This window comes from Felis catus, chromosome B2 (assembly GCF_018350175.1).
Source record: "Felis catus isolate Fca126 chromosome B2, F.catus_Fca126_mat1.0, whole genome shotgun sequence".
Taxonomy (NCBI): Eukaryota; Metazoa; Chordata; class Mammalia; order Carnivora; family Felidae; genus Felis; species Felis catus.
Genome location: NC_058372.1, coordinates 123,827,731 through 123,853,679, shown reverse-complemented (window position 1 = coordinate 123,853,679; position 25,949 = coordinate 123,827,731). Strand labels below are relative to the sequence as shown.

The 25,949-nt window shown below is 44.3% G+C and overlaps 1 long non-coding RNA gene and 1 pseudogene across 2 annotated transcripts in view; one reads left to right on the top strand and one right to left on the bottom strand.

The window, feature by feature from the left end:
• The window catches only part of LOC109499918, a 45,475-nt gene extending 21,288 nt beyond the window's left edge, over positions 1-24,187 (top strand). The window contains exons 3-5 of one of the 2 annotated variants that reach the window (XR_006598327.1): positions 18,523-18,592; positions 21,587-21,669; positions 23,924-24,187. This is a non-coding gene — a long non-coding RNA (uncharacterized LOC109499918). Of the gene's footprint in view, positions 1-18,522; positions 18,593-21,586; positions 21,816-23,923 lie in introns of those variants that run through there. The other variant, XR_002742470.2, reaches the window with a different exon arrangement.
• Positions 22,781-23,934, bottom strand: LOC101087321 (annotated as a pseudogene).
• Positions 24,188-25,949: the final 1,762 nt, after the last annotated feature.

Below are 25,949 nucleotides of genomic sequence, written 5' to 3'. Positions count from 1 at the left end.
GAATCTTAAAATAGTGAAGAGGGGTACCTGTGTGGCTCAGTCCGTTAAGCGTCTGACTTTGTCTCAGGTCTGACTTCAGCTCAGATCATGATCTCACAGTTCATGGGTTCGAGCCCTGCATCTAACTGCTGTCAACACAGAGCCTGCTTCAGATCCTCTGTCCCCTTCTCTCTCTACCCCTTCCCCACTTGTTCTCTCTCTCTCTCTCTCTCTCTTTCAAAAAATAAATAAACCTTTCAAAATAAAATAGAAGAATTATGGAGAAGAAAGATTTATCATAGAACACAAGCTTATCAGTGTCCCATGCCAAGCAATCAACGGTGATCACATGTTTTCTACTTACAAATAAATAGACTTAAGAAGGATCCTTTAGAACATAATCTAATCATAGAACAGGACTTTTTGTTCTCATTCTAGAATGGTGTTTATTCAAAATATAGGTCACACTCACAAGTGTGTCATAAAATCAATTAGTGGGTCATGCGTAGCAACTTTTCTCTGATAGAGTAAAGTAGAAGATATCGGATTATATCACACAAAGTAAGTTCTGTGAACTTGAGTTTCAGGTGTGTGTGTGCTTGCGTGTGCTGGGGCATGATGTAAAATATAGTTTTTACTATGGGAAACTGTCAATAAAAATTAAAAAAAAAAAAGATCCTGGTGTGACATTACATGAGGCTTCCAGAAATTTGGGGGCACACTCTGAGTTATGGGTTGAATTGTACTCCTCAAAAATATACATTGAAGCCCTAACCCCCAAGACTTATGAATGTGACCGTATTTATATATAGTGTCTTTGCAGACCTAACATAGGTTGATACAGTAGGGAACAATTTAAACATAATGGGGATTTCACATTTGATTATGTACAATTTATTCTGGAAGAAACACTAAAAGAGTGCATAAAACTGCACTGGCAGAATCGAACTGCGCAAGAAAACTCAAACTACAGGCACGCACCTCAGACACCTACCTGAGCCACATCAGTTCACTGTGTATTAGGATCCGTCCTCATTCGTGTCTGTCATTGCACCTTACCTGACTGATTTCAGAAAACTTTCTTTCTATAACATGACACTAACTCCCAAGCTACAACCCCTTTCACAAGCAAAGTTCATCTTTGTCAAGGTAAAGTACCGTGTTTATTGTAGTGTTCATGCGTGTCTTATCCATTTCACGTGTGTGAAACTGTGCCACTGTTTTTAGCAGGCTCTCCTTTTTGTAAATGCACCAATGACATGTGTGAGTTTTGCGCCCCAGTCACATTTGTCATTTAAGCCCCGTGGTTGTCACTGTGGGATTTTGCAGGGCACGGTGATTTTTAGGAATGCTATGTTGTGTCATAGCAGAACTGAGTGTATGGTATTTAAAACTGTGATAATGGAGGAGATCATCCAGTGGGTGAGTAGAGAAGGGGGCAAGGGTTGCGTCCAGGGGCACTCCAGCCTTAACAGAGAAAGGAGGAGCCAGTGAAGGAACCATTTCGTGAGATAGGAAGAAACTCAAGAGACATGGTGTTCTAGAAGCCAAGTGAAGGCAGTGTTTCAAGGAAAGGTCTAATCAATCGCATCCAGTGCCGCAGAGAAATCAAGAAACAAGAGCACTGACTGAGAAGTCACCACTGAATTTAGTAATTTGGTGGCAGAGTGGGGAAAAGCCTAACTGGAGAGAATATATTTTTTGAATAATCATGAAATAAATTTTATTTGATTTTAACACAAGTCTTTTTCAAGTGAGTTCTGCCACTAACATGCACATTTATGTCTCGTATGGTGTCTCATAGATCAAGTTCTGCTTACAATTTTTAGTATCGCTATGGAGTCCCTCCTAAAGGTCTGACAGTGGGGCAGAAGCACTGTTTAAGGGAGCAGATTCTACAATTAAGACAGACTTTGTTGTACATTTCAGTGTCACTACTTACTAGTGATCTGACGTAAGCCTTACTTCAGATTTGCAAAGTGAGGTTCATATCCTACCGTGGTCATTGTCAGGACTGGGTAAGGGAAGTGCTTAGCATGGCATCTGACATAAGGATGCCTCATAAATGCTATTATTAATGTTTTTTTTTTTTTTACAATGATCTATGTAATGTTTGGCCTTGAATTTACAATGAAGTTGGGGGGATAAGACACAAAAAAATTAAATAAGCATAAATGAATAGAACCAAAGTAACCAGGGAAAGTGATACTTCCAACAGGACTGAAAGGAGGAAGAGCGGTGAGAAGGGTCCCCTGGGCTTGCTGTGCACCTGCTACTCTGTAAAACCATAGCCACATGTCCTTGGTTGGTCCTCATACCACACTGTGATGAGGCATTCTCTTCAGCCCCAGGGTGAGAAGACCAACACTCTAGTAGGCTCATACCTTCCTCCAGGCCCCCGGTTAACAGGAGTGAGTGAGCTCACCTCTCAAATCCACGCTTGCGGAGACACAGTGGAGCAGCAGAGAGGTACGGGGCTACGTCTCCACTCTCCGCCATATGCAAACACTAACAAGACAACAAAACAAAACCTGTGGCAAGCAAAGCTTCATTTTAGCCTGATATTTCCTATAAAGAACGACATCTAAGAAACAAACCAAGGGAAGCCTGTGGCATATTCTTACCCTGGACCTTTTCTTCTTCTGGTAGGGTTAATCGTATGGTGGAGCAGAGTTCCAGGGAAGGCACGGAAGGAGGACAGGTGGAAATGAGCAGCAAGTGCGTATAAAGGGGTGCTTACAGGAGACAAACACCGTGGTGTCTATTTCCCAACCTGGCTGATCCACACGTTTACTCTGCAGTGGACGGTGTACCTGTAGTCCCGGTTGCTGTGTGGCTCCTGGTGGGGTAACTAATGGGGGGGGCAGGTATTTGGATTTTAGGATGTCTCCAGACTAGTTGAGCCTCTCAACTCAAGCTGGCAGAACATGGGTGACTGGTGCCCTGCAGGGTATGGTTCAAGGAGTGGCTTATATCTCTCTCCTCTCATTGGCCATTAAGGGTTCTTAAAGTGCTTCCTTAAGCAGAGAGTAGAGTCTAACTGGAAGAGATAGGCTGTGCCCCTGGGCATCATGTTAGCTAATTGTGAAGCTAGACGCTCAGTCTCCCCATGTACTCTCGGTGGGTAAAGGCTATGGCCTTGAAGGATAAACCCATGACAGGTATGTTTTGATGGGCCGAGGGAAAACGGAACATGAAACTTTGTAGAGCTCCGTGGGACTTGGAAGGAGAGTGTTGATCAAGGTGTGTACTAGTTTCCCAAGGCTGTCATAACAAATGACCACAACTGGGTGACCTAACCTACAGAAATTTATTCTCTCACAGTTCTGGAGGAGGCTAGAAATGTGAGATCAGGTGTCGGCAGGGTGGGTTCCTTCTGGGCGTTTGGAGAGAGAATCTGTTCCATGCCTCTCTCCTATCTGCTGGTGGATGGCTGGAAATCTTTGGTTTCCCTTGGCTTATAGGCGTATCTCTCTGCCTTCATATTCCAAGGCTGTTTCTCCCGCATCTCTGTGTCTGTGTCGTTTCCTCTCTTCTTACAAGGACATCAGCGATATTGGATTAAAGCCCTGTCCTACTCCATAACGATCTCATCTTAACAATGATCTGTATCTGCAAAAAAAACTTATTTTGAAATAGGGTGACATTCTGAGATTCCAAAAAAGAATATAAATGTTCCAGCCCTTACAAGAGGGGAGCATAAAACCATTAGGAGTTACTGTCTGTGAGAGAACAGAGAGGAAAGGAGAGGAAGGTGTCTCTGAAGGAAGGCTTGAAAGGACACAGAATACCAGTGAAGCAGGACAGGGTTATAACAGGAAGCACATGCACCGTATGGGGCAGCGGAGATTTTAAAGAAGGAGCCGTTGACAGTCAGCGGTGGGGTTAAGTGAAAACAAACAAACAAAACAAGAGGGTGACGAAGACCTCCAGAGCTAGCACAAGCAGGACGCCATTTCCACTAGCCCTCTTGCCCTCCTCCTTCCTCCCACTACCACAGAGAAGGGCTCCACGCGGGCTTCTACCAGCTTCTCTGCCGCTGACCTGCTCTGCGATGCCTCTCTTATCCTGTGCTGGGGCTTCTTTGATGCAGCGGCTGGGCTGCCTGGCACCCAGGTATGCCCAGCCTGGAGATGGGGAGTTAGTGCCAGGGTGCCACCCTTGAGGAGGGGGGAGTGGAAGCCAGTTGATGCCCACTTCCCTATTTCTTCCCTAGCTGACTGCTCTGGGATACATTCCATAAGATTCCTCAGAAGATTCTGAGGGATTGAGCACCAACTGACGACAGCGGTGGCCAATTCAAGAATTCATCCTCGTGTTGGGGTTTACTTCCTTTGCCTTCACTCGCCCCGCCTCTCGCAACTGCCCCCTGAGATACATGCCCAAGCAAACACGCAGGTACATAGCCTTCATTTCAGGCTCTTCTCTGAGGGAATCCCAGGCTGAGCAACCACTGTCAGCCAGCGAATTCAAGGGGGTTGAGGGATTTCTTGGAAAGAGTGAGAGAAAAGGGGGGTGGGACGGGAGGGAAGGATGGAGAGAGAGAAAGGGAGAACAGAGGAGGAAGAGAGGAAGAGAGAGGGAGGAGGAGGGAGAGGAGAGAGACAGAGAGAGCTGAAGCCGAAGAAGGCAAACTGTAGTCCTCTGAGCAGGAATACAGTCTCTGCCAACCCTCAGGCCAGTGGGCAGCTGGGAGGAACAATACAAAGTACAATCGCCTGCCACCCACTGCCCCCTGCCAGAGACTTCTGTGGCTGAACCAATTCCCAGAGGGGGAGGAAGGGTCAGCCTTCATGCAGTTCATAGAGGTCAGCCTCCCAGGGCACAGAATAGGTGAGAAGGATAGGAGATAGAACTGGAAGCAGACAGAATTGCCAGCACAACCACGTCTGCCCACACACCAGTTTTCTCTCCTGACAGAAGAGAAATTCTTGCAGAATTGGCCACAACATCGATATCTTCACAAAGCCATGTTTTCAAAGTGGTAAATGCTTCTAGGATGAGGTTGCTCTTGCAACCACGCAGAAATAACGTGTCGGCTACACATAATTTTGGTTTATCGCCATTGAGCATAATCGTCATAATAAACGCAGTCATCATCTGGATTTAGCAGCCTCGTTTGTATGAAGACAAGTGTGGACCTGCATTCAGAACATCCCCTGGTTCAAAGCCGAGCGCTGCTACTAACAAAAATTGGGCCCTGGAACGAGTTTCCTTAACCCTCCGAGTCTCGGTGTTCTCATCTGCAAAATAGGATTAAAATATCTACCCCACCTCACAGAATTTTTGTGGGGATTCAGTGAAAGGAGATATTGCAAATGGTGGCAAATGGACTTCGCTTGGGAGCGAAGAAGAAGGGACTTCTTGTCACAGGGCTCATCCTCAGCTGTGTTGAAAAAAACGTTCCGTGAGAAGCTATGACTTACGTGTTAAGGAAAGAATGTACTCTGTCTCAGGTGTAATTCATCTTGTATCTAACAATGCATGATTCTATGAAACACAGCATACTTATTTCTCTCTCTCTCTTTTGTCCTTTGAGGAAAGTCTACCCATTTCTTCTGAAGTAGCACTACTATATAAAGGAAACGCATCTTTCTTGCCTTGTAAACAATTTTTCCCATTATTTTGTTCCTCTTTCCCAAACAGGACTTTTTTAGTGGCAATGAAGATAGAAGAAAAAGAGTTTAGTGAAAAGACAAACATGGATACAAATTTATGATCATACTCACCTTTTTTTTAAAAAAAAAAGGAAAAATAATGAAGTTAAAGCAAATTGGATCACAGAGAAAAAATCAGATGTATTATGAAAATAATAATGTTTATGTTTTCTCTCTGGATTATGTAGTTGTTAAACCATATATTTCATTTGTTGACTATTTTGCGGTTATCACTCTGTTTATAAAAGTGATTGCCAATTTCAAGCCTCATTCCGGAGAATGAGCCAGAGGGCATTGGGATAGGTGCACACTAATCCTAAAATTGTGTTTGAACATGAGAGCTGGTTCTCCTTAGCAGGACTCAGGTGTTACAACCAAGGCTTAAGCCACATCAGAATTAGAAAACTATCCTTACATGGAAATCTTTTCTCAGAGGGCATATATTTTGAATCTCTGTTTTCAATGAACACAGCAAGCAGGGGCTGTGAAATGCATTTTCAGTTGGGGACAGGGAAAGGGGCTTGTGGAAGGTGGCTAGTTAAGGGATGAATTAAATCTTTCTTTTAAAAAAAATAAATCAGAAAATCCATGTTTGGACCAGGCATTAGGAATACTATAGCCTTTGGTGCTCGGTCAATGGGAAATTTTAATCATAGATCCTTGGGAAATTGACCAGACTACTCATTGTCCCACAGTAGATGTCAAGTATCTACCTGTCATAGAATTTCCTCCACCTGTTAGAATTTGGATGCCACTCTTTGGGGAGAGGTGGGTCTCAGGTAGCACTCTGTCAGATGGTGCAAGTGCAGGGTGGGTTCTTGGCAGTGAGCATCTCCTTGTATTTTGCCTCTTACGTGCCTCGCTGTCCTCACCCTAGTGTTAGCCCTGAGAGGCACCCGACAAGGTTTGAGGGGGTCTGAGAGTTGGTCAATATAACCATTCGGGCATCTCCCAGGCACGTGCAGATCTGGGAGAGCACACTGGCTTGGGTGCTGCAAGAGCTCCAGTAAAGAGAAAATGCTGGTTGCTATGCCTCAACCTCAGCTGTGTAAAGTGACAGTTTACTCCTCTGACCAAAATGTATCTAGAATGTTAGAAAGCACCTGTGCCTGATGTGTCTCCCAGAGTCAGTCTAGGCTGGTCTGCCTGCCTGTGTGAGCAGCTGAGAATGTATTTTCAAAGCTGTCTAGTGACTATTGCTCAAGTGGCTTACAGATGTCTGGGTTGGTCCTCTGGTAGATTCTCTCTGGAGCATTCTCTCTAATTCTGACCTTCTATCCCTACTCCAGGGATCTTGAGACCCACCTCTATATTCTGTTTGGGGATGTGGCAATGACAGTTGATATTCTTCTGGTCAGAATGCCCAGATGCTGGTTCTCAGCTGTGTCTTCTCCATTGTAGGGGATGAAATTGTTCTTGGAAGGGTTTTAGGACCTGATGTCCTCACTTACTGGATTTTGCATATTTAGACAAAGCTTTTCCTTATGATTCCCAGATATGGCTCCTTCTCCTCTACTCCCCAAAGCACCTGGCTAATATCTGTTTATTGCTTTCTCTGCCCTGTATCCACAGTGCCTAGTGTATACATCTTGGCCTCACCAGACTATGGGCCCCACAAGTCCAAGGACAATGTCTTATTTAGCTCTGATTCTCCACAGCAGGTAATCCAGCACCTGAGGGTTGAGATGTGTCCCAGAAAGAATTCTTTTTTTTTTTTTTTCAACGTTTATTTTACTTTTGGGACAGAGAGAGACAGAGCATGAACGGGGGAGAGGCAGAGAGAGAGGGAGACACAGAATCGGAAACAGGCTCCAGGCTCTGAGCCATCAGCCCAGAGCCCGACGCGGGGCTCGAACTCATGGACCGCGAGATCGTGACCTGGCTGAAGTCGGACGCTTAACCGACTGCGCCACCCAGACGCCACCCAGAAAGAATTCTTAAATGAATCAATGGGTAAATAATTGAATTTGTTACTCTGGAAGGGAATTCATCATAAATTTTGCTTCTTTTTTAAGTATTTTTAAAAATTTATTTATTTTTGAGAGAGAGAGAGTTCGAACAGAGGAAGAGAGAGATTTCGAGCAGAGGAAGAGAGAGAGAGGGAGCCACAGACTCTGAAGCAGGTTCCAGGCTCTGAGCTGTCAGCACAGAGCCTGACACGGGGCTCGAACTCAAGAACCGTGAGATCATGACCTGAGCTGAAGTCAGACCTGAGCCACCCAGGCACCCCCAAAATTTTTGCTCCTAATTGGACAGAAAAGTATTCTTCTTGGTTCTCAAGCTTCTCTGTACTCATCAAAGTACTGCATTTGGAAGGTGTTGTGGTAACTGAGTGATGGCCAGAGGAAGCATGAAAACAGATGCTGGAAAGAAACATTACTGTGAGTCAAGCTTAGGTATTTGTTTAGATAATAAGGGGTAATGCCAGAGTTAGTAATGAGGGAGACTAGACACTTTAAAAAGTACAAAATGAAGAAATAATTGCTAGTTGGGATCCTGCTGCTTTAGAATGTCCGTGAAAATGTTAGCAAATTGTATTTATGTGGGATCAGATCCCTAGACTCTATTATTCCAAATATATTGTAAAATTGTTATGACTCAGGATCGCGTATCCATGTGGTTGATCCAGGAATGTCATGATGTGATAGAATGATTCCTCAACGTGCCCCTCTACCATTGTCTGGTTGGTTGCTTTTGAATGAGGCATTTAAATTATAGATCAATTTTTGTATAGAAAACAAACAGAATAGGCTAAGTGATGCCTATGATCTTTCCAATCTCTAAAATGTTACAATTTTATACTTTTAGGTGGTTTTGAAAAAGACACAATTATTCAGAGTGCTCTTTATGGGGAAAAAAAAAAGATCCATACATACTCTTTCCCGTGAATATAATTTAAATATTTCAATGTAATATGGTATATGTTCAATGATTCATTTGAAAATATTAATATTTTAATAAAGAATATGTTAATGAAATCTCAAAATGTATGAACCGTTTAATTAATTTTTAAACTTTTTTTAAGTTTATTTTTGAGATGGAATGGGGAGAGAGGCAGAGAGAGGATCTCAAGCAGTCTCTGTGCTGTCAGTGCAGAGCCCGATGTAGGGCCTGATCCCACTAACAGTGAGATCATGACCTGAGAAACCAAAAGTCGGATGCTTAACCGACTAAGCTACCCAGGTACCCAAAAACATGTTTGTTTGTTTGTTTTTTTTAATGTTTACCTACTTTTGAGAAAGAGCAGGGGAGGGGCAGAAAGAGAGAGGGAGACACAGGATCTGAAGTAGGGGCTTTGCTGACAGCAGAGAGCCCAATGAGGGGCTAGAGCCCACGAATTGTGAGACCACGACTTGAGCTGAAGTCAGATGCTTAACCAGCTGAGCCACCCAGGCGCCCCTGGGCTCTTTCTTAACACAATATCTGCATTTTTCTCAAAAACAAAACAAAAATACTTTCTACTTGAAACTCCACATCACGATGATATTCCCCTTACAGTTTGCTGAATGACATTTTGTTAGGGTTGATAGGAGGGGGTTACTCCCACAGTCCTGGAGTCATAGAAGCTGACTGATGGGAAAAGTGATACGCACATCACAGAGCATAAGCAGGGAAGGGATGGGAGGGGAAGAGTCATCCCTCATATTCGACGCCTTCCACAGTAATTTTCTTCCTACCACCACTTCTGTGGAGCCAGAGGAAGCACGAACGAGACAGAGGTGACTTATTTATGTATTACACACAAATTGGAAACCAACGGTTGCCCTATCCTTTCTGGCTCCAATTATTTCCCCAGCGCTCCCAGTTGTGACATGGGGTGACCTTACATCAGACCCAGAAGAATTTTGGCACCAGCTTAAAGCTCCTGATGAAAATAGAATTCTTTTTGCTTTACAAAAGTATATTAATTATGTATATAAAATAATTCTTTATGGTCTGACTTGAGCATTAAATCCCATCGATGCATCACATGCTACATTCTTTGGTTCAGCAAAAGTGTGTTAAAAAATGAGATTTTGCAACTTTCTAAGTGGGTTTAATAATGAGGAAGGTGGTAAGGGCTGGCTTTTCTCTGGTTTAAATTAAAACAGTTTCTGATAAAGACAAACCAAACTTCCCTCCTCTGTGTTTCTCTTCTTTTTTTTTTTTTTTAAAGTTTATTTATTTTTGAGAGAGACAGAGACAGCGCAAGTCGGGGAGAGGCAGGGAGAGAAAAAGGCAGAATCCCAAGCAGGCTCCCCACTGTCAGCATGGAGCCTGATATGGCGGCTCAAACTCATGAAACCATGAGATTATGACCTGGGCCGAAACCGAGATTCGAACACTTAACTGACTGACCCACCCAGGTGCCCCCATGTTTCTCTTTCATAGCTTTGGGTCCTTCCAAAATACCTATCATCTCAGAATAGGGTAAGATGCCTTGAGAACGCCCTACACAGAGGAAACCACCTTTTTGGTGGTGCATTCATGATCGCCATGCAAAGATATTTCTATGGGGTGAGGTCTCCTTGATTGAAACCATAATCTTATGTTCTTTCCTATCTCTGATTAGCCACAATTCGTTTCCAGGGAATTGTGCAACCGATCCAGGATTTTATTTCAGAGAGAGCCTGGGCTATGCATATATTCTTTGTGGACACATTGGCCCTGAAATCCCAGAAAGTCCAGAGATGAGTCATCGGCAATACGGTTGCCCTGGTACACGAAACTGTGATCAAAGTCGTGTTATCTGGTGTGTTATCAGAGTGTAGATGAGGTGTAGGTGGCAGATGGAGGAAGAAGGCGATTTGACGAATGACAGCTATTAAATTGAAACCAGGGAGGAGCAGTTCTCAACTGTGGGCCAATCTATACCGCCATGTGAGGAGGGACGCTGTGTTGGCAGTGACAAGCTGGCAGGGTCAAGGAAATGAAGTCCTTTGGAAGTGTCAAGGTTGGCCAGAGTTCCCTTGAATAATAAAATCTTTACTGCACCGTCAGTGCTCATTGGAGACAGAAAGGAGATGTTGAGTCAGTGCCCAGAGAAAAGCAGAATCAATTCTGTACACACTCTTGGCTAACACAGACCATCCCTGAATGCATAGCCAGCCCCCTGCTTGAGAAAAATCACACCTGCGCCTCTACCTCTCCGACTTACTTGTATCTTCTACCAACTTCATGACGAGTTTGGTTTCTTCATCTTGTAACACAATGTATTTTTCTCCTTTATTTCTCTGGTGGAGAAAAATATGGAGAATTAGAAAGAAAAGGAGTATCTCCACTTTTCCTTCAGATGCAGTCCTAATGCTGCTCTTGAAAAAGGCAAGCGTGGAAAAAAAAAAAAAAAGTACCCAGCCTGTGCAAGTTTTTGTTTTAGTTTTGTCGTCTTTGTGGATGTGTTTAATAGTGAGGTACTTTGTGTGGGCTTGCAAAGTCACCGTATTGGGCGGAAGGAAACTTGTACTGCTCTTCCCTAGGTTGGTCCTGTCCAGCTGAGGAAGGGCACACTGTTAGGAGAGGCATAATGACACTCACACCTTCTTGTGAGTTCCATTACTGTCACTAGCTACTCCTTCAGCTCTAGGCTATCTTTCAAATGCGTGCTCAAACACGGCCTTCTCAGAAATCCTTCTTTCACACATACTCGCTACTGTCCCACCCTCACCCCCAAGGAATCACTTTCCTTGCACTATTTCTAGACTTTGTGCATATCTCACTCTACTGAAACCATTGATCTACCTTGTTTTCATGTCTCTCACACTAGAGTGTGAACCCCTACGGAGAAGAGATGCTATCTTGCCTAATAGTGAAAGGCAAATAGTGGGGACCAAATAAATGTATGTTTGACTGACTGACTGGCTGCAGTCCTTATCATGGGGCACACAGGCAGGGCAGGAGCTTACTGTTCTCTGAGTACAGGATCTATCACACCAATATTTTATTTATTTTCTGGCTCGGTACATTTCCCTTAAAGCCAGTTCCGGTCTATTGTGAAATGTCTTTCTCATGAGCCGCTTCCCCCTCCATCGTGTTAACACATATACACACATAGTCCAGGCAGAAGGTTTCTTTGTGGATGGGGAAATGAAAATACCATATTGCATTAGTTCTAAAACAGAGATTTTTTTTTTCACCTTTTGAATTGAAATTAGGGAGTTTTTGCCAATCGATGGCATCTTACAGCTAGGATTGGCAGTGCTTTTTGGAATCAGACCCAAAATGATGCATCTTTCAATGATGGCTTCTTAGATTTGTTAAAATATTGTACTTATGGAAAAAGCTGTACCAGGGGCCAAGCCAGCCAGAATTTATATGGTAAATTCTGGATATGTTCCGAAGGCTACATTAAAAACAAACCAAAACCCGACTTTTCCAGAATAAAGTGAGAGGATCAGACTTAAGGATCAGCAAGCAAGGATCATGTGACAGTCATTGTTACACCTCTGGCATCTGATCTAGTACGTGCCTGGAACATACACATACTTACTGCATAAGGTTAATTGATAATAGTTTTGAGTATTCACTCTGTTTTAGTCAGTGGATTTTAAGTGCTTTTTATGTTTAAGCTCATTTAATACTCAGGATATCACTCTGCGTGGGACTATGATCCCCATTTTTCAGATGCATAGAGTGAGGCTGAGGGCCGGAAGGTAATGTGCCCTATGTGCTATAAAGAGTACGCGGCAAAGCTATGGCTGGACCCCAGCTTCATTTGCCATCAAAAGCCATGCTCTTGTGCTCTATGCAGTGCTTTCGTCCCAGTAAATATTGATTTTGAATAAGTGATATTTCTACTGGTGGTCATTTGCTTGGTCAGTTGTCAGTTCTCAACTTTCTGTCCAAATTGTCCACTTTCCTGGGCCCCATATACTCCACTAGTCATCAAATGACTATCCTGGATCTAACATTTTGATGAATATTGTTTGGTGTCATAAACAGTCCATTGGGAAAATATTTCCTTTATTTAATGATTATAGGCAAAATCCTATCAAAACCCAAATGCTCTAAGAGCCATTTGTGATTATGATGTGGTTGTATTTCACAAACGCAATATTGCGGAGGTAAGATAAATTCATTTTGGGGGTGCCTGGGTGGCTCAGTGGGTTAAGCATCTGACTCTTGATTTCAGCTCTGGTCATGATCTCACGGTTTGTAAGATCAGGCCCCAAGTTGGGCTCTTCATTGACAGTGTGGAGCCTGCTTGGGATTCATTCTCTCTCTCTCTCTCTCTCTCTCTCTCTCTCTCTCTCTCTCTCCCCCCCCACTCTTGCTCATGCTCACTCTCTCTCTCAAATAAACTTAAAAAAATTTTTCAAGAAAAAGTCATTTTGTAAGTAGTAGGAAAAAAGAAAACCCACAATCTCTCTTTCGTAGGATTGCCATCCTTGAGGTCGTGTAGAAAAAAAATTAAATTTGGTGGGCTTTGATTGATGTCATCTTTAGGGCCTGAGACCTGTTTTTCTGACACCGAGACACTCAAGCATAATATTAAGAAAATCCTGAGGAAATTCACTTCAGGTACAAAAGATTCTGCTAGACCACCGTTTCCTCTTTGTAGTAATTGCAGAGCTCAGAATGAGGGGTGGTGCCCTGGCCACCATGCTGGGCAATGGAAGAAGCACGGGTCTAGGACCAAGCTCAAATGTGCACCCCAGTTTCTTGGAGGGCTTGTTCAAACACAGATTGCTGGACCCACCCCCACAGTCTCTGATCTATCAGGCCTGTGATGAGCCCTGAGAATTTGCATTTAAACAAGTTCCCAGATGGTGCCCATGCTCCCTATCCAGGTGCAACACTCTCTGAACCACTAGCCTCAACATTAGAAGGCCAGAGTCTGGCTCCTGGACTCCTCATTTTCTCAGCTGTGGCTTAGGGAATTTAATGATCTGTTTTGACTCCTTATGAGTAACCTTGACTGTAGGCTACCTGTTGTATCCATTTTGTTTGTTTGTTTTTGAGAAAGAGACAGACAGACAAACAGAGCCTGAGCTGGGGAGGGGCAGAGAGAGAGGGAGACACAGAATCCAAAGCAGGCTCCAGGCTCTCAGCTGGCAGCACAGAGCCCAATATGGGCTCGAACCCACTAATCGTGAGATCATGACCTGAGCCCAAGTCGACACTTAACCCACTGAGCCACCCACGTGCCCCTGTTGTATCCATTTTCTAAGACTTGTGTGAAAAGAAATGAAACTAACATGTTTGCAAATCACTTAAAAACCTATTATTGTTGGTATTACTAATATTATTGTGAAAGAAGCTATAGATTTATGTCACCCCAGACAGCAGCTGGCAGAATTTTTGAGTTACACAAGGCCGAGGGGTAAAAGTTCAGATAATTCAAAATGAATGTTGTGCCCTAAAATAGCACATAGGGGCCTTGGGAGCCAGCATGGAATATAAGCAGTAAGGACACGGGCTCTGTTCTACTCATGCGTGTTCAAATCCTGTTTCCCGTCTGGAAAATCGGAATGGGAGCAGTTACCTTGCAGGCTTGCTGAGAGGGCTGTTTAAGAGAATGCATTTAAAGAAGCAGCGCCTGGGGCGCCTGGGTGGCTCAGTCGGTTAAGCGCCCGACTTCAGCTCAGGTCATGATCTCACGGTTCATGGGTTCGAGCCCCGCATCCGTCTCTGTGCTGACAGCTCAGGGCCTGGAGCCTGCTTCAGAATCTGTGTCTTCCTCTCTCTGCCCCTCCCCCACTCATGCTCACTCTCTCTCTCAAAAATAAACAAACATTTAAAAATTAAAATAATAATAATAAATAAAGAAGCAGCACAGTGCCTGCCATACAGTAGGCACTCTGTAAATCTTATAGATTTCGGGTTGGTAACACAGCCATTAAGCTGTTCCATGGAAACAGCCAGTTCCTTGATCCTGAAAGTCCATATTCTAACTACGCTGCTTTGAACAAGCAGTTGGACTCACTGACCTCTAAGGTTACTTCCACCGAAGACTCTGATGTCGGCACAAAGCAGGCAAATCTGGCCAGTTGCCAGCAACCAGGACTGTTTTCCTCAGTCTATAACCGACAGCTTTACCACTCACGTCTTGGCCCTGCCCCACCCCCTAATCGTCAAGCAGACTTTCTGGAACTCCCTAGCAGGCAAAGCACTAACAATAGAAAACTTAAAATGACACAAAGACTGGTGTTCAGAGCTCTTCGCTTCCCCACCGGGTTATGTGACAATTGAATCAAGTCTAAACCAGAGAACGTGTGACAGTGCAAAGAGCTCTTCATGAACAAATGCCAGATAAGCTTCAGCAATGGGCTCCGGGTGGGTGGAACTTCCAGGCTTGCAAAACCCTGTAGTTGATGGAGGCAACAACTGGAGCACAACTGCTGACCAAGTCGTGGAACCTGATGCCGTGTCTTGGGGCTGGAATGCAGCTCGTGGTACCCTGTTGGGCAGACTTTCCTTTTATACCTCATGCAGATTAGAAGTTATTCACTGAGGCTGTGTGTCTTCTTGCACAGCACAGGGACCAACACTCTGCCCATTCAACCTGACATCACAAGTGATACGGGCGGGTAGGGCGTCCTTGAACATGCAAGCCCATTTCAGTGATGGCAAGTGACTGATTCAACAAACTTGGGAGAGAATTTGCTCAGTTTCCATCACTCTCTTTCTCACTGGGTTTAGGGTGACTGGGTGGGTCACGGGACAGGCAAGGAAAGATGACGGTAAGACATTTCAGTTTGATCTGACAGCATTAGTTGCCTCTTCTGACATTCCTTGACAGCAAATACAAAAAATACAATTCCTTACGGGAATGCCTATTTTAAAATCTTTTTCCTAATTTTAAGTTGGGAGTGAGAGCATTTTTTTTTCTTAAGGAAATATTTCATATGACTGACAGATAATGCACTATCCATTTTTTAGACAATTTTTTTTCCCTGACTCCTGGTAAACCTTTAACTTTTCTGTTTCTCTCTGCATCTGGGTCCCAGTTACCTCCAATTCTGAGAACTTTTTCTCACTTTCTTCAAAGCTCTCAGCCTCTAGAGTACTGACTTCCTTTCCATATGATTCATTGCCAGCCTTCACGGTGACTTCCACATTCATAATCTTCCAGTCAGACGAGCACTGTTTTCATTCTATCTCAGCCACACCCCAGCAAGGCCACGTCTTACACTTGGCCACAACTCAGATATGCTTCACTTCCAGCATGGCAAATTCTGAAATCCCTCTTTTTTTCTCAAAGTCCATTCCTTCCTCTCTCCCTCTCCCCCTCTGCTTTTCCTTTCATCTCCGTTGAGACCTCTAGTTCATGAGGTCATGACCTACTCTACCTATCCGTCACCTGGATTTGGTTTCATTGCAGCAACCTGAACCCATTGGCTTATCACATCAATTCAGCATCACCCATGATTCCCTCTGTGATACCCTTTCCATTCTTGTTGGCTCTCTAGAGAGAACTTGCAGGGATCTCCCACCTGGTCTCTCTTTCTTCCAATCTGCTCTGTTCTAATCTAAGGGGTAACTAATGAGTTACCCCTTCTAAAATGCTCATCCTGATTTTAAAGCCCTGAGAAAACTTGTGTAACTCTTACCCTCCACAACCTTCTAGTTTTTCTTCCAAATCTTGCTCATGCTTTTTTTTCATCTCCACCGGAAAGATACCATCTATTGTATTAAAGTCCATCTCAAATAACACGTCTGATTCATCCACCTTCATTTGGTCACTTCTTAATGTTATGTTTCTTTGCTAGCGACAATGGTCTGCATATTTATCTCCTTGCAGTGTGATTCAGGCTAAGGCACATGAGCGCTGGATTTAGAGAGAGATCCAGATGAAGACCCCAGCTGTACTATTTACTGTATGTATTAGTTTTAAGATCTTGGGCGAGTCTTTCCATTTGCCAAGACCACACTTCCTCCTCCAAAAAGGGGATAGTACCACCTACTTGGTGGGATGGTAATAATGATTCAATTAGAACAAAAGACTGCCATATAAGAGTCACTCAAGAAATATTATTTCTTCCATTCTTCCCCATTCCTTGTGTCTTTGAAGTAGAAGACCACGTCTTACTCATTTTGTTTCCCTTGAAATGTCAACAGAGTTTGGCCTTTCATGGGCCATAAGTAAATAGTCACTGAATTTCCATGTCTATATCATGCGTCCTTTTTTGTTGTGAAGGTTGGAGCTCCAGAGACAATGCATTTTTTTATCTGCATTCCGTTTCCTACTTAATTTTGGTATGTTTATTTACTTTGTTATTTTTTTAAGTAGGCTCCTTGCCCAGTATGGAGCCCAATGCAGGGCTTGAACTCATGACACTGAGATCAAGACCTGAGCTGAGATCAAGAGTAGGACGCTTAACTGACTGAGCCACCCAGGCACCCCCATTTTGATAAGTTTAAAGCAGAATATTCTTTTTGTCTTAATTTTTAAATGTTTATTTATTTTTGAGAGAGACAGAGAGTGAGCAGGGGAGGGGCAGAGAGAGAGAGGGAGACACAGAATCTGAAGCAGGTGCCAGGCTCCAAGCTGTCAGCACAGAGCCTGATGCAGGGCTCGAACTCACGAACCATGAGATCATGACCTGAGCTGAAGTCAGATGCTTAACCAACTGAGCCACTCAGGTGCCCCTAAAGCAGAATATTCCTTATATGCTGAGCAGACACTTAATTATACCAAATTTCCCTACCGTGGATAATTCTATCTGCTCTATTGAGAAAGACCTGTGGCTAGGTGCCCTATGTCTGGCCTGGAGTAAGGAGACTTTTGTGTTTGTGTGAAGAAAGCTCAGTCATAATAATGATATCTGAGAATCTTCCTCTTGGGGTGATTGACTCAGCATGATCCAGTATGGTTGTGACCCATCATGCCCTCTCCCACATGTGGAGCTAATATGAAATGAGTTGGGAAAACTGATTCACATCCTCATATGCAGAGGGACCCTGTTACAAAAATCTAATAATACTACAGAATTCCTGGCAAAATAAGTGCTTCCCTGGGGAAAGGCAAGGCTCCCGGCTCAATGCTTATTAAAGGTATTGTGATGTAGTAGAAAGCTCATTGACCTTGGATTGGAAAGGCCTTCACTCGATCTCAGCTCTACCACATATTAGCTGTGGAACCTCATATAGGTTACTTGGGCCTCTCTTGTCTGTAAACGATGACAGCACACTACATCACAAGTTATCGTGAGCACTGAATGACACACCTGGAAGCAAGCACCCAGTGGCATGCACGGCATAACCAGAAAGAACAACTCACAAACGCTAGTAAAAACATCAAAGAGCACAGAGAGATTTTTCATTTAAAAAAGACCTAGCACCATTTGTAGACTAAGTAGTATCTATTTTGCTGTCAGCGACTACCTATGTGCACGGTTCGTGTGTCAACTTGGCTGGGCTTTGATGCCGAGACATTCAGCCAAACACCAGTCTAGATGTCACTGTGAAGGTATATTTTAGCTTTTACATCAGTAGACTCGGAGGAAAGCAGATTTACTCCCCATTGTGTGTAGGCGTTGTCCAATCTGTCGAGACCTTAAGAAGAAAAGATTGAGGAATTCTACTGGCAGGCTGCTTTCAGACTAGAGCTCCAATGTGAGTTCTTCCCTGGCCTCCAGCCTGCTGACCTGCTCTGCAGATTTGGGACTTGCCAGACCTCACAACTGTGTGAGCCAGTTCCTTAAAATAAATCTCTATGTAGATACACCTCCTATCGTTTCTATTTCTCTTACACAGCCTGCCCTGCTCACTAGGTGGTCATTAAGTGTCAGGAACTATATCCAACTCATCTTTATATCCTCAGCACCTAGCCCAGTGCCAGATATATGGTAAATATTCATGCTTATTGAGCTGAAAAAGAATAGCTCGCATTCATATACTATTTTGTAAAAATCGTTACACTAATCAATGGCTCTACTTAGTTCTTCATTCTTCAAACATTTTTCAGATGACCACGCTTAATGCTGATGATGCAGAAAGACAAGACAGAATGGATCTTCTCTGGCAGTTGTTTAATGGTGGGTTGGAGTGAATGGGGCTGGTGCATAAATGGAGGGTAAAACTGGACACTTGGGACCCAGCGTATCCAGGCGAGAGAGCATGAGCTCCTGGTGTAAAGCAGGGGCAACTGGAAGAAAGAGGAAGGGATGAATTCAAGAGAGAACTAGGATATGGAAATAGTGAGAAACAGGAGAGCAAGGTGTCTCCCATGACTCCCCAGTTTCTGTCTGAGAAGACGTGGGAGGAGCAGAATTTCTCATCAGCTCATCTGATCCTAACATTCCTCAACATTACAAAATACAACCCCTTCCTTTAAGGGATGCAGACACTGAGGCTGAGAGGGAACAGATCAACTGCTCCAAGCCTCATAAATCAGGAGCTGGCAGAGCTGGTATCAGAATCGCAGGCCATACCATCTGGCTATGATGCCCTCTCTTCAGCTTCCATTATGCAGCCTGGCAAACTCCCTGGGCAGTGAGGAGTGAGGAAGGGCCTTGGAGCATCCCTGTGACTTCTCTATGGTGTCACCTCACTCCCTTGAGTGGTCAGATAGCAAACCAGCCTGTCGCCCTATCTGGATGTACAACTGAACTTCATAAACGACCCAGGAGTCATTCACTTCCTTTCCAAGAAGCTACCGAGAGTGAAGCAGGTTTGCTGTGCTTTCAGTTGGTTTTCCTAGATGGGAAAAGGAGGGACATTTATTTGCAGTCAGAGAGGGAGAATGTTAATTGGTAAAAACGAAAGTACATTTTCCCCCAAAGCGTGAGGTCATCCTCTTCCTATTTTTAATTCAGAAGTGCCTACATGGAATCAGTGTTCCCTTTCAAGTAAATGACAATGTTTGACTTGTTGTCCTTTAAAGCCTGCCCACCCATCCCCTTCCTGCTCTCTCTGCTGACCACAGTTATTAACCCTGGCAGCATGAATCAAGGAATTCTAGCAACCTGAGCCCTCTCCGTAACCTGGCAGTTGTCCAGCAACTGGTAAGGAGAGAACTGCTTTCTCTTTCTTGCTCTGAGATGGACCTGGAAGCGGCAACCAGGAACCAGGAACCCAAACCCACCTCTGGTCTCCCACATCATTTTCCAAGTCCCTCTTTGTCTGCCTCTCAGCTCTCATTGTCTTGACTGTCTTAACATGGCCCCTAAGTTGAGGTGACCCACAGACTGCTAACCTGTCTTCGAGGACACCTGTTCACGTAGCTTGACCTTTGCCTGGGTCTCAGTTTCTGATTTTTTTTTCTTTTTTGACAATGCTGCTGCCCCCAGACCAGGTGGGCTCATGTTTAATTCATCTCAGGGCTAATTCTAGCCAGGTTAGGGAAGGGGCATGGCAACTTTGGCCTCCCACCCCAGGCCTTCCTGCTGTCATGGTGACTAAGGAATGGTGGGGGACAATGGTTTGTGTCCCCCTCCCTGCCCCAAGTTCGGGGCAGTCATGCCAGCCTCCAGCACCTGTTCCCAAAGAGCATCCTCATAGGACACACTAATGGCAGAAACACAGGTACGAGGCCAGTGGGAAAGAGGCATGGAGATGCCTTGCAAGCAGGCAAGGAGAAACATGCAAGCATCAGGATGCTCCTTTCCCTCACTTGCAAGGGTCAGGATTGATCCTAATACCTGGTATATGCCGGTTATTCCACTATCTTCCAGGTGGGCACACCAAGACTGACATCCCACAGCAGAGAGGTCCAGTGCCTCTGAGTCTTCGCTCCTGCTGTTCCCTCCGTGTGACTTGTGCTGTCTTCTTATCATCACCTCAGTTTCTGAATTCTTATCTAAGCCCTCCAGGACACTTATTTTTCTAGCACTTCCCCCCACTCCCTGTCTTGCAGGACTGCCCTCCCGTTAACCACTTAGCACAGTGGCAGAGTGGTTACCAGGTGATTCAAGTGGAATTTAGAGCTCTGCAAAACACAAGTGCTCAACATGTGTCAGGTCTTTTGACTCCTGCTTGACTCTGAGCCTTGCTCATCCTGGAGGTTTACTTCATGCACCATTTGGGACATCTTCAAACTGGGGTTTCAGGCAGCCCTCACCATCCTAGAATGAGTCTCGGATGGGGGGCTAAATCTGAGGTCGGCTGGGCTCTGACCCAACACCTGACTTATTCTAGTGGGAGCGTAGTTCTAAGGCCAGGCCTCGGCCCCTACCCCCACCCCAGCCAAGTTCAGCTGTGATTTGAGAATCATGACTTCCTGGGTCTCAAGGGGATGGCAATCAGATCTTTGCCAGATGGCGAGGCAGCTGGATGCTACTTTTGCATAAAATCACTACAGAGTCTGTAACCATTAGAGCTACCATTTTCATGGAAGCCAGCTCAACCTTGTTAATTGAGCAAATTTGGAGCAGCTCCAAACATCCATCCAGTTGATGAAATTGGTGCTCTCCAAGCATGCCACATCATTTTGAGTCCAAATTCAAAGTTTAATCTCCATTGGTGGTTTCCTGAGAATTGTCGTCCTGAGCATTGGGAGACGGCACAGGAAATATCGACAATCACCCCTTCATCATCAGATTGTGATTTGTGAACTAACATTCCTGGCCAGAAAAAGTTGGAAGAGGCTAAAACTGTCTGTTAGCTCACATTTTTTTTGCAATTTAAAATCAATGATATAATTAGATTTCTGTATCCTACTGCTTAATCCTTTGTTTAGATTTCATGCTTTCAATTATTCATATCACCTTGGGTTTCCAGTTTGGGCAATTAAGAGTTGCCACCTTGCACAGGAGACTCCCGATGTCCCTGGTGGAAGGTCACGGTGATGTCTAGCAGCCTAGGCTGAGTCCCACTCCATTGGCTTCCAGAGCTCTGCTTGCCCTTGGGTGTTTGCTGTCGGCTGGGCTGTGTTGCATAAGGTCAGAGCCTGGAGCTGCCACATCCACGGCTCTGTCCCCAGCACTGACTCAGTGCCTGGCACTCAGAAACTACAGAATAAATATTTATTGAGTGAATGCCTCGAGAGCAATCAGCGGCTGTGTAATGGAGTTCTTTGTCCTTTTCTACAGCAAATGGATCTCAAAGGTCAGGAATGAGAAGATGAAAACGGAATTGAAGCAGATTAAATCAAGGCACAACACTGTCACCCATGGTACATGTACATCTGCACCCAGGGTTCTGCTCAGAGAACCCTCACAGAGCTTCTTTCTCTCTGCACCACCTTTTTAAAATCTTTATTTATTTGCAGGGAGGGGGGGCAGAGAGACAAAGGGGGAGACCCAGAATCCAAAGCAGGCTCCAGGCTCTGAGCTGTCAACACAGAGCCTGATGCAGGGCTTAAACTCATGAACCGCGAGATCATGACCTGAGCCAAAGTCGGCCACTTGACCAACCGAGCCACCCAGGTGCCCCTCTCTCTGCTTTTAAAAGAAAACTGGACAGTCTCCTGAAGTTCCAAAGTAGAGTGGAAAAAAAAAAAAAAAAAAAAAAAAGCAGTGGAGAGAGGGGAGTTCAGAAGGAAAAGTCCAAACACCCTCTTCCCTATAGTAATATTAAAAACAGTAAAAACAAAAAGGCTAAATTGTATTCAAGCACTTTCCATGTGTCAGGAACTGTACTGTACATTTATTATTTTATTAATCTTAACAACAAGCTTATGAGACAGATATTATTATCATGCCTATTTGTGGATGAAAAATAGGAGCTTGAAGAATTTGAATAATTTGCTGAAGCTGATAGTTAGGGAAGCTGGAATCCACCCCAGGTTTGTCTGAGTTTAGCCACAGCCACATAAGTGTTGTGTCTTTGTCCTTTGCTGGTTTCAGTATTTAAGAACAAGGTGCAAGTCTCATGAGTTGTTTCACTCCGAACACCTGGCTCAGGGTCATGCATATCATGTGAAGATAGTAAATATTTGTTGATTTGGAAGTAGAGATAGTCAAAAGGCACTAGGATAGGGTTATCACACTTGAAAATAAGCACACATGAAAGGAAATTCCAAAGCCAACTAAGGGAAAGCAGAGTGGTAAGTGGTCTTGCAGCTCACAAAAGACACAATGTATCATTAAAGGTGTTTGGCATTCTTAGCATTAAGTCAAAAGAGCATTTTAAAATTTTTTTTTCAACGTTTATTTATTTTTGGGACAGAGAGAGACAGAGCATGAACGGGGGAGGGGCAGAGAGAGAGGGAGACACAGAATCGGAAACAGGCTCCAGGCTCTGAGCCATCAGCCCAGAGCCCGACGTGGGGCTCGAACTCACGGACCGCGAGATCGTGACCTGGCTGAAGTTGGACGCTTAACCAACTGCGCCACCCAGGCGCCCCAAAAGAGCATTTTAAAGTGGCTCCAACGTGTCTCCCTGCTTAAGTTTTTCTTTCCATTGGTTGTATGGACTGAATTGTGTCCCCCTAAAATTTATATGTTGAAGTCTCACCCTCAACGTGACTATATTTGCAAACAGAGAATTCAGGGAGGTAATTCAGGTTCAGTAAGATAGAAGGGTGGGACCCTAATGCAATAAGAAGAGGAAATAACACCTCTCTCTCTCTCTCTCTCTCTCTCTCTCTCTCTCTCTCTCTCTCTCTTTTTAGATTGCTTTTTAAACTGCTTTATTACCTTTACAGCATGTAATAAACATCTTTTCCTGCAAGTTGATGAAACTTCCCTGCTGACAGAAAAACTTCCAGAGTAAGGCAAAATGGAATCTCTAATCAGAAAAATGACATAACACCATAGGTTCACATCAAGAAAATGCAACTTCGGGAAGCAGGGGGGTTATTATTACTAATCTCAGCATTGGAGGCCTAAGGCAAAACTCATCATGATGGTCACGGTGAGGGGGATCTCCTATAAGAATGGGCAAACTGTACCTCAACTGAAGCTCCCTGGTTTCCTCCTTAGCCGCCTCATGTCATCCGTGAAAAGTTCCGTATCATCTGTGTCTAGATCTGTCATGTCAACGTTATTGACAAGCTTGTTGGGCATATCCTCTCTACCATCATGGGCAGGTGGGGCCAAATCCACTCTAATATTTCCTCCAGGCTCCTGGCCTTCACCACCTCCCAAAGGGTGGGCTTCTTCTTCTTCATTCTGCACTGGAGCCTGCCTTTCTCCTTCTCTTTCCCGGAGGACATTTTCCATGTTGAAACTTTTTTCCTGCTTACTTTTCCTGCAGGGATCCAACAGAGTCTTTCTCTCTTAGCCTTGAAATCTGCTGTGCCAATGGACCTGAATTTCTTGAATACAAATGGACGACTTGTTGGGCGGGGGAGTCAAAACCACTTGCTGGATGGTGACGTGGTTTATTTATAAGGAATTTCAACATGGCTGGGACCCAACAGCTCACCCTCCTTTCTCTGCCCACCATTTTTATCAACACCTCTCTTTTTCTCTCTGCTTAAACAGAGAGAAGGACATGTGAGGAGACAGTAAGAAGATTGGTCATCTACAAGAAAAAGTGAGGTCTCACCAGGAACTGAATTTTCTAGCACCTTGATCTTGGACTTTCAGCCTCCAGAATGGTGACAGAATACATTTATGTTGCTGAAACCTCCCAGTCAGTGGTACTTATTATGACAGTCTAAGCAGACTAATATAACAGACCACCCTACATTGTATTATCAGAATTATATGCATACAACAATAAATTCATCTCATGCTTTAAAAATCTTCAAGGTCCCCCATTGACTTGTAAGTCCAAACTCTTTAGCTTGGAACCTGAGGCCATCCTCTGTGTCACTCTTGTAGCAGCCTGCCCAGGCTGCAGTCCTTTACCACCTTGTTTTTAGCAAACATTCAGCGATCTTGCTGTCCTCAAGACACATCTGGCATTTTCTGAAGATGCAGTGAAGAAGCCCGGTGCCTTGGGGGGCGGGGGGCACATGAGTTGCATGTTAGGGGACAGCAGGATGTGACGGAGAGGAGCCATGTTGCAGACACGGTTACTGCCTGCCTTTCTTCCTTGTCAACAGTCCTCACTGAGTTTGGGGGACATGATAGGCCCAGGTGCTGAGTGAATACTAATGCATAAGCTAGGAGTTAGCAAGCTTGTTTCATAAAGGGCCAGGTGAAGGTAAACATTTTAGGCTTTATGGGCCATCTGGTCTTTGTTACAGCTCAGCCTTTCTAGCATGAAAGAGGTCATACGTCCTACATAAACAAATGAGCATGGCTGTGTTCCAGTAAGACTTTATTTCTAATAGCCAGTGGGTTAGATTTGGCCTGTGGGCCATGGTTTTTCAGCCAGTTCCCGATGTGCCAATCCCTGAGCACTGACATTGTTGATCCGAGTCAAATCTGGAACTACTTTCAGATTTTCCTGTGATATGAAAGCAGGAAAATTGCATTTTTTAAAAGTCTTGCTGTTGAAATTGTAGGTTTTAAACCAATAGAATCAGCACCACCTGGGAGCTTGTTAGAAAAGCAGAATCTGAGCCTGGGTGGCTCAGTCGGTTAAGTGTCCAGCTTCAGCTCAGGTCATGATCTCATGGTTCATGGGTTTGATATCCACATTGGGCTGTGTGCTGACAGCGCAGAGCCTGGAACCTGCTTTGGATTCTGTGTCTCCCTCTCTCTCTCTGCTCCTCCCCTGCTTGTGCCCTGTCTCACACACTCGCTTTCTCTCTCAAAAACAAATAAACTTAAAAAAAATGCAGAATCTCAGGCCTCACTTTAGACCTCCTAAATCAGAATGTGCATTTTAATAAGAAGCTCCGGTGATTGGAAGATACATCACAGCTTGAGAAGCGCTGGTTGAAGCCACTGTTGATGGAACGTTCTATTCCTTGCAGCTGAGAGCATTCCTAACTTACACCAACAAGCAGGGACTACATCATGAACAATCTTATATACTTTGCTAAGGACTTTGATGTTTTAAGCAGGGAGTGAGAGGATACATTTTTTGGGCATACGTCTTCTTTCTTACGGAACAATGAACTCCTAAAAGATACAGCGTGTACCAAAGAAACAACTCCTGTAACTGATTCTACGCTACAAAGCCCACCAAGTAGGCCCTCCACCACTGGCACACCGTCTGATGGAATTCAAAAGCAGTTTCTTCTGTAAGACCTGTTCTCCTGTCTATAACTCACTGCTCTGGGACCTGGAAGGATGCTCCGCTTCTGGTATATTCTTAGGGCTCAAAAGTGGCTGTGGGCTGTAACTCTGGGATTACAGTTTGGAACCTGAGTCTGTGACCTGCAGTTATTTACATTCAACACTACCACCACTCAGCTTGGTTCATTTACTTTCTGAATGTGTACTCACCTCTTCCCTAAGACTATAAGCTACTTCACCGGAGGCTATCATATTTTCGGGTTTTTGCATTCCTTCCACAAGTGAAAAATGAGAGTCAAAGATGTAAATATTATCAACTCTTCTGCAAGCTAAGTCTTATTTATATTCTTTATGTTGAAGCTCCAGCACAACCCAG